Raw genomic sequence first — 9,163 nt, forward strand, 5'->3', positions numbered from 1 at the left:
TTTCAAGCTGCTGGAGAGAACCACTTCCCATACTTAACCTGGAATTTAACTCCAGCATGCCATCTGCCAACCTCTTCCTGCTCTGTGATTTTGTGCAACCTTGACTGCTTCTCTGAGTCTGGAAGCTTGTGTATTGTCCCATGTTTGCTTTGACAGGTGGTATGCCTTTGGATCAAATCCCTTCCCTTGACAGCAGAAACAATCACTACTTTTACAAAATAAGGAGTCTCACTGAGAACTGCACTTTTTTTTTCCCAGTATTGACACTTCTGCCTGTAAGTGTTCAGTTTTCTGGCAAGGTTGTGTTTTGTATTCCTAACAATAGGTTTCCTTTCAGAACTTGGATGATTGTGCCGAGGCAGTGCACAGGCCTTGTTGACTAATAAGGCTGTGGAAGCAGATGGCACATCACAAACAGTTGAAATAATTCAAAAATTGCCAAGAGCTGAAGGGCATTAAACGTTAAAAAGAAGCTTAGGCAAATCAGCCTTCCTATTAAGAGTTTCAGCGTTGAGTGTTACCTTTTTCCCTATTGTGAATTAGAAAGCAAGCTGTGAGAGGACAAGCATTAGCATGCAATGCTGGGAACAGCAGGTCCTCATGCTCCACTTGGAGCACTGGGATTCATCTTGGTGGAAAACAGTGATGCCATTGAAGTTCTGAACCATGTTTCTGTGAAGTTGCCAAAAGTTTCCAGATCTTGAGAAGTGCAGTGCAACAGTTCAGAAAACAGCAGGGCTTGAGAGTATATTTACAAACAAGGATTTAAGTGATACAGATGTTGTTATATTGATGTAGTGAATGTACTTGCTGCTATACCAACGTTGCAGCAGCAGAGTGGTGTACAGTTAATAAAAGCTAGGAGGACCTAGAAACACATAGATGGAGGTAAGGTGGAAGGAGCACACATTGAGAAATGTGACAAACTTTTTTTCTAGTTTGCAGAGGAGATCTGAGCAAACTTCAGAGCTGAAATAGCGATTAATCTGACTCAGGAAAAAGCTTTCATTGCCCTTGCTGAACATTGCAAAATCCATCAGTATGTAATCCCCTAGGGAAAAAAGAGGTTGTTCACGTTGGGACAAACCAAAGCTCTGTTTAGCTTCATGTCCTGTTTCTGACAGTGAGCAGGAGCAGATGCTTAGGAAAAATCCAAGGGCAGTATGGACTACTGGGTGTAGTTCCAGCCAGAAGAAAGGATGCTCTTCTAGTAAGGTCTGATGAGGCAAATCTGCAGAGGTTTGTCATGAAATGTACTATTCTTACAGGCAGAAAATGGGGATTTTTCTCTGCCTTTTCTCTTTTGCTCTGTGTGTTGCTTGAATTTACTCCAGTATGTGTGTGGCTGTATGCTGGGGTGATGATGAGCAAACGTCTAGTCATGGCCCAGAGGAGTTTTCAAGCTTGAAGTAGTTTTAGATGTGGTATGGCAAACTATGGTGACAAAGAAATGATCAGATGAAATTAAGTACAAAGTTTTAGGAAGTGAACTGTAGGATTGCTCTCAGTACCAAATAATCTTCTTCATAGGTATGATGATGCTTGAATGCAAGCATTGTTAAAGTCTGCCAAAACCCATGTCTGTCACTGATTCTCCCTGTTCTAGGAAAGTGATGTAGAAGTAGTTTTTCTTCTCATTAACGATAAGCTGTTGAGGTGCTGATAAGAACAAAACAGAGATTTTCTTTAATTGCACAAAATGTTAGGTACACTGCACACTGATTCCAGTACTGGTTGTTTCTTTCCCACCCCACGGCAGTAGAAGAAGAGGAGAACATGAAGGTTTGTGGCAGTGAGTTCTGTCACTGGACAAAAATCAAACAAGGGATTTTTCATGAGAGCTGTGAGTTAGCATGGATGACCAAAATCAGGTAAATGTCCCAGTTAAGTGGCATCAAATGAAAATGCTTCTGAGCATGTTTATAAGTGGCTAGTAGCCACCAGAAGACCTCTTCTGTCGTGGTAATAAGTACAAGTGCTCCTCTTCAGTGTCCCGTTTAAAAACAAACAAGCAATACCAAGTGTGCTGCCCACTTGTTTACAGTAGGAGTTTGGAATTTGTTTTACATCAGAATTAGATCCCTGCCTACTGGCCCATTTGTCAGAGAATTAGGAAAAAAAGCACCAAAAAACACACACAAAACCCTGCAAACAAACAAAAAACCCCTAACAACCACCCAGTCCCCTCCTGCTGTGGATAAAGTGATTGGAGAGAATTTTTCAGCTCTGGAATGAATTCTTTCATTCTTATCAGAGAAGAAAAATCACAGTGTTCATTTAAGGCTGTGTTGTTCCAATTACGAATTTTGTTGATTTGTCCCTTTTAAAACCCTCTGCTTGTTGTTTTCCCTCGTCTAAAATCCTGTTTAGTGATCCCTATTTGCTATTCAGAAAAAAGGCAGTATATGCTCAGTCCTTAAGCCGAGTATGAACAAGGTGTCTCTGTTTCAGCTGTCTTTTCTGTGGGAGCAAGTTTGAGATTTATAGGCTGCCATTCTGTAAACGTACACTAACAGATTTGCCCTTTTCTCTGCGAGATCAGGCACGGGGTACAGCAGCCAAGTGACTATCACCTGTGTGAGTCTTGACACCAGCGCTGGGCAGTGTGAAATGCAGTGACAGATCATGCTTTGCCCCTGTGGCATACCTCTGCTTGTACTGCCTGCCCTTTACAGATAGGTTCCGTCGTTCAGGTTTGTGATCTGCATGGGATAGCATCTGTGTTTTGTAAGCCTCTGTGTGTGTATACAGTGACTAGATCTATGCATGCACCTGTGATGCATATTTGATGTAGCTGCAGATACTTTGCAGTCTGGCTGCAAGAACAGCTGTGCTATTTAATTTAGTTCATGTTTTTCCATTTGCCAGTGCAGGTAATGGTACCTGAGAGAACTCAGCTCTGTGTCAAAGTTGAAGGCCTACAGGATTTCAGTTGCCTGTGCAGGAGCTTGGCATTTTGCTAGCTAGGACCAGGTAGGAATGCATCTATTTAAGACAGGGCAAAGACAAGAAATTCTAAAACTTAAAGGTAACTTGTCTATTAATCCCATCTAGTAGGAAGTCCAAATTAGCTAAAAATACCCTCTGCTTCTGAGCATTTTTAGCAAGCTTAGATTAAAATCAGCATTCATAAGAAAAAAGGTGTTTCTAAATCCACAGAGTGAACTTTGTCACCCTCAGTAGTTACACACGTCTTAATTCTCTCAGGCAGTGGACTAGTAAGTTCCTATATATACATACACTATTTTGAATGAAATGGGAATAGGGATGACTGTAGCCATGGAAGACTTGCCTGTTTTTATACCATGGCACTTTTAGTCCAGTGATTACCTCTGCCAGAAACCTTATTCTAAACCACCTTTTCCCACCAAAACTTTCTCCTCCTTTTATCTTCTGATGTCTGTTTGAAAGTTAATGGAGCTTTAAAGAGACAGAGAACAGTGTCTACAAACCACGTTTGATTTCTGTGGGGGTGAGTTTTTATGTAAACTTGTCACTTGGGTTCAGCTGCTTTTCCTTGCCCTTGTTCTCTCCTGTGTCAAATGTTAGGAAGAGACACTTTGAATTCCCAACTGTCTAAGGACTTTTCTTTCCAAGACTACAATTCCACTGACAGCTGAGCCTGAAAAAACCCTTAACTTCCCCAGATGAAAAGACAAACATATATTTTTATAGAAATATAATTGTTTATTTTAAGAAACAGTTTTCCTGCAGCTTCTCCACATGTGTTTTTCCCCTTGTGTAGTTCAAATTTGATATAAACTTTGTGTTCCTTCTTTTTATGTTCTGTTTTTAAATTTGTAGTCCAAGCTTTGGTGTACTGTACAGGAGCAGTCAGCCTTTGTAATTACTGTACAGATGCTTTATAATAAAGTATATTACTTTTATTTTAACGAGTGAGCAGACACTCCCTTTTGTGTGTTTGCTGCCTAGGGCACCTTTTGAAAGACTGTTACATGTTTAAAATGTACATATATAAATATATTTACCTGTTGCTGTACAGTTGTGATAGACTGGACTGAATTTATTTTTTGTGTGCTTTTTTATAAACTATTAATACACTAAAGAAAATCTTGCTGATGTGATTGTAATTGTACTATGTAACTTATTTACTTAATATCCTCTATGCATCTAAAAAAAGCCTTTTATTAAATGAGGTTTAAAAAATAGCTTCCTAGCTGAGTTTTTTGATGGTACGAGGGATTGGCTGGTGGGGTTCAGGGTGGGTAATACCTCTGGTGCATTCAGGTAAAGGAGAGGTGGTTGTGAGTCTTTGTAGCTGGCCTGCTCTCATCATACTCATCTCTGTACTTTTCTATAACAGCTCTCAAGGCTGATGTTCATGTAGCCTTCTCCCTGAAGACACCACCCTGCAGCGTTTCGTGTCATATATCCAAGAAAACAACTGGCAGATGCAGTTCCAGTCACTTCACAGAAATATTGATGGTGTGTGTGCCCCACTCCAAGCCTAGCACCTTCCCAGAATGCCAGTAACAACCTTGACAGCACGTTAGAAATTCATGGGCAAGAATTCTGAGGGCCACTGCCCTCTAAATGAAGGCAGCCAGATTCTGGCACTACCTGAAACTGACAAAAGAGTGGGCAGAGCAAAGGCAGCATGGAGTAATGTCGGGGATCCGGAGGCTGGCGAGAGGCGAGATCGGGGCACTGAAGAGTTGACTCTGCAGCTTGCTATGCATCAGTACCCTTTGTTGAGGCAATACAGCAGCTTATATGCTACTTGGAAGAGGCATGCACAACTAAGTTTGAGATTGGTACAAGTGGAAGGTACAGATTGGCTCAAAGTTATGTGTAAGGCACAGATAGGTTATTCCTTATCAAAACAGCCCGTGGTTCCACCCCAGGGGGCTGGCAGGGTCAGCCCCCTGTGGCTGTGTCCACCCCAAGGGCCGGCAGGTCCAGCCCTCTGCAGGTGTGCGTGGGTTGCTCACAGTCCACAGCCTAGCTTCCTGACCCAGCAAGCTCAAGGGCATCTCCCATCACAAGGTCTCATGTTCACAGCTCATGCCCCTCTGCGGGAGAAATTCTCCCAGAGAGTAACTCAGTACCTGAGGGGCTGAAATCAAATCTGAACAGGATGATTATGACTGGGACAGATAGAGACTGCAGTCAGTCTAGAGCTGCTGAAGTTAACCTGTTCCTGGTGTTTAGTAGTTTCATTAGGTGGTTGTAGAAATAGCTGCAGTTGTAAATCAGATTGCAACTCATTCTTCAATGGTAAAGTTTAAAACCAATTGTAGTAAATAGTCTTGTAGGCACTTGTAGGCATGAAGTCTTTAAAAGTTGCAGATGTTTTGCTCTGTAAAGCAGATGGTGGAAATGTGTACTAGTGTCTGACTGGCCTCCTGCTAGAGTTCAGCAAGAGTCTAAGGCAGATACATGCCTGTTTTTCAGTGTTAATTTTTGCTGAGAAACTGTCATTTTGAAACCCTTTGCAGAGCTATCAGGATGAAGATTCAGCCCAGGCCATTGAAACACCATTTTTTCAACTCCCTAGGGAAACCTTTCCTTTAATTTACCTCTGTGGACGTGGCTGTTGATCAGCAGTAGCAGTTGAAGTAAGTGGTGGCTTGCTTGGTGGAAAAAAGAGATGAAGAACTTCACTTCAGAGCAGACTAAGACATTGCTTAAGGCTTTAAATAATGTCTTTGCCTCCCTATCAAAGCCAGATGGCAGAAGTGCTGAAGGTTGACTGCTTTGTACTAAAACTGTGAAGCCACAGAAACTTGGGATAATTAGAAAAGTCACAAGTTTTGGCTATTTTGGTTCTCATAGTTTTTTGGGTTTTTTTTTTGTCAGTAGATCCAAGTCTAAGTTCTTTGGAAATTACTTCAACTACTGAAAGAGACTTTAGAAAAGTGTTCCAATTAGTAAGCTTTGCATTAGTGGTCTTGTGAGGCATTCTGCAGGATTTCCTATTGTAAACAGCATTGCAGCCATCCTTGCAGGATGCGGTTCTCATTACTGAGACTGATTGCTGTGGTTTGCTAGGTAGAAAGCCTACTCTTTACATCCAAGCTTTGAAATTACATATCAGTGATGCTCTCAGTTGAAGGCTTGAGCTCCTATTGCAGTTTATTAATCAGTTAACCTTCTCCTGTCTAGGTTTAACGGTGAGGCCTCATCTCGAGTACTGTGTGCAGTCCTGGGCCCCTCACATAAAGAAGGATATTGAGGTGCTGGAGCAGGTCCAGAGGAGAGTGGTGAGACTGGTGAAGGCACTAGGGGGAGAGTGGTGAGGAGAGACTGAGGGAGATGGGGTTATTTAGCCTGGAGGACACTCAGGGGGACCTTAACACACTCCACAACTACCTGAAGGGAAGTTGTAGTAAGGTGGGGATTGGGATTGAGCTTTCCTCCCAGTCAAGTTGTGATGAGAGGGCATGGCCTGAAGCTGCACCAGGGGAGGTTTAGATTGGATGTTAGGAAGAATTTTCTCATGGAAAGGGTAATTAGAAACTGGAATGGGCTGCCTAGGGAGGTGGTGGAGTTGCTATCCCTGGAGGTGGTCAAAGAAAGACTGGATGTGGCACTTAGTGACATGGTCTAGTTGATGTGGTACTGTTAGGTGATAGGTCTATTCCAGCCTCCATAATTCTGTGAATTGATAGTGTATTGCTGTTCACAGAACTTCCATTCAAAAATAATTAGTAACTTGGTAATGAAGAAGGACTAAGATTTCTTTAACTTACTTGGATTTTTTCCCCCATATGGCAGTAGTAAACTTTTCTTGAGACCTAAGAACAAAGTTTGACAACCAGTATCTTAAAAGACTGAAAAATATTTATGTATCAAGTGCACCAATCACAATGTACCAGCATTTTCCAAGTTATTTTCTGTTCTAAAATATAGAGGCAATGAGGAACAGCATTTACATACTGTGAACAGGTTGCTCCCTGAGCAGCTGGGAAAGTTTAATGAAAACATTTAATGTTTGAATGCTTTCTGCAAGCTGGAATATGTCATTACACAACAGCCAAAGATGTTTATACAAAATAACATTATATTATTTTTTAACAAGTTTCACAGAGTAATGCTACAAATGTAGGCCTAATTAATTTAAACACAGCAAATTCAACAGCTTGGTCATGCTACAAAATTACTGTGTGCAAAAGAAAGCCAAAGGGGATGTTAAAAGTGCTCTTTTGCTTGAAGATTTGTTTAGATGAGTCAACTTCTAGTGTAACCTGAGTCATCTGCTGGTTCTCAGGTCTCTTCTCACATTTTTCCAGCAGTTCCCAATATAACCACTGCATACATCAGCTCTTTGAAGAGAGGTCAGTGTACTAACAAGTAAGTAAAAAACCTAGTTCTTTCCTAACACTAATTTAAAGGTATGTCTCTAAGGAATATAGTGGATGCTAATCATCCATCCTTTCAATGGGAGAAGCAGAATTCCACATGGCTTGCAAGTTTTACATGGGTGCTCTTTTCATCCATGAATAATAATGTGCTTACTACTTTATTGGATGTGGTGCAATAGGGAAGAGCAAAGAAAGAGGAGCCTTTTACCTGGCTGCTTCCTCTGGCCATACAGGCTAAACTCTGCTGTTAGCTTATACATGACATGGTGTAGCACCATCAATATGCAGATCAGCTGCTTTAGCTCCACTCTCCGTATGCCTTCCACCACACCCAGTGCATTATTTTAAAGTGCAAATTCTAAAATTTAGGAAAACTTCACTTATTTTGAAGGAGAAAAAGTTCAGAGGGGATTAGTTTGTTCTCTAATCTTGCTTCATCAGGCAAAGCACCATTAAGCTGAACCTTTTACCCAGCTCAGAGCTGAAGAATCTCCAGACAAATGGGAGCCACAGTTTATTCTTTCTTACTATGTTGTTTCCTTCAACATACAGTTTTTGTCAGAAGTGTTTTAAATTGTATGCTAGCTTATCACAGCACAAAACATGAAAGGCAAGGCAAATTGGTTAGCATTCCTTACTGCTGTTAGAATTGTGCTGAGATTAGATGCTCCATTCCTTCAGTAATGACTTTTTCTTTTGTTTTTTTTTGTGGTATTTGCAATGCAGCCCCCAAAAAAGCTAGAGAATGTGCTGTTAAATCTGTCAAAAGAGCTGATGACTGAGCTACACAATACATACAGCTCTACCAACAAACAGTAGTTCTGGGACTGGCTCATACAGGTAGACCTGTATCAATCCATTACAAGAGCCAGGAACAACTCTTACCCTGCACATCTTGTCAGTGCAGCTGTATGTCATTCCAGTCATCACCACACAGAAGATGAAGTTGCTGTTCTGCTCACAGCATGTCCTAGAATAGCCAAAGTGTAGAGTATTTGCTCTATCTGATGCAACCTTCACAAATACAGGGTGACTGAGTCTCTGTTTAGATGCTAAAAACCCCAGCCAGCAGGATTGCTTGGCATTGGACTTTGTACTTGTCGCTTGCTCTCTCCTATCACATTTCGGTTGGAGCTAATCTAGCTGTCAGTACTGTACCTGTGGATGCTGTGCTAGGAGAGAATGCTTTCCTTTGTGGCCAAGCACTAGAACAAGAGCACTGCATGGTCTGTTCAGAAAATGAAACATACAGATGAATTTGGCATTTTGAACTTGGTAGCATTGAAAACTCAGATTTTGCTCAGCTCTGGCTCACATTAGCCATGCTTCCATTTCAGTTGCCAAGAATGCAAGCCAATGCCCTGTGCTCCCTCCCAGCAGATGGGGTCAGGAGGGGTTCTGTGCCATTGGCTGTGTAATGCCAAGGCACATCTGCTGTGCCAGAAGTGGTTGGCTGCAAGTGAACTGAATGGCTTAGTTTCAAAAGAAGCCAACATGAAGTAGCTGTTGACTGCGCACCCTCCCTTCAAGCTTCTTGGTCAATGGTGCCTTTACTAATAATGATAAAGCTAAGAGAGCAGTTCTAAAAAGTCATACAAATGGAAAGTTGTATGTAAGAGAAACCCTGGAAACTGGTTGACTAAGAAAATACTTTCTGGTCAGGAGAGCAGCTGCCTGGAAGTCGTTTGTGCTAGATGAAGTATAACCACAGGTTTTACCACTGCTCTCTTGACCTTATTTGAAGTAGTGGATCTCAATCAAACTCAAACGTTATCAGCAATTGTCAGTTTAAGCTGAAAAGCTTAAGAACTCCTGTAACACTCATAGAATAACTAGCA

The 9,163-nt window shown here is 41.6% G+C and overlaps 1 long non-coding RNA gene across 1 annotated transcript; it reads left to right on the top strand.

Moving 5' to 3' along the window:
• The first annotated feature begins 544 nt into the window (after window positions 1-544).
• Window positions 545-4,169, top strand: LOC135177095 (uncharacterized). The gene is made up of 2 exons (XR_010302905.1): window positions 545-1,871; window positions 2,543-4,169. It is a non-coding gene; the product is annotated as an uncharacterized LOC135177095 (long non-coding RNA).
• Window positions 4,170-9,163: the final 4,994 nt, after the last annotated feature.

The sequence above is a fragment of the Pogoniulus pusillus genome, chromosome 1 (genome assembly GCF_015220805.1).
Source record: "Pogoniulus pusillus isolate bPogPus1 chromosome 1, bPogPus1.pri, whole genome shotgun sequence".
In the NCBI taxonomy this organism is placed as follows: Eukaryota; Metazoa; Chordata; class Aves; order Piciformes; family Lybiidae; genus Pogoniulus; species Pogoniulus pusillus.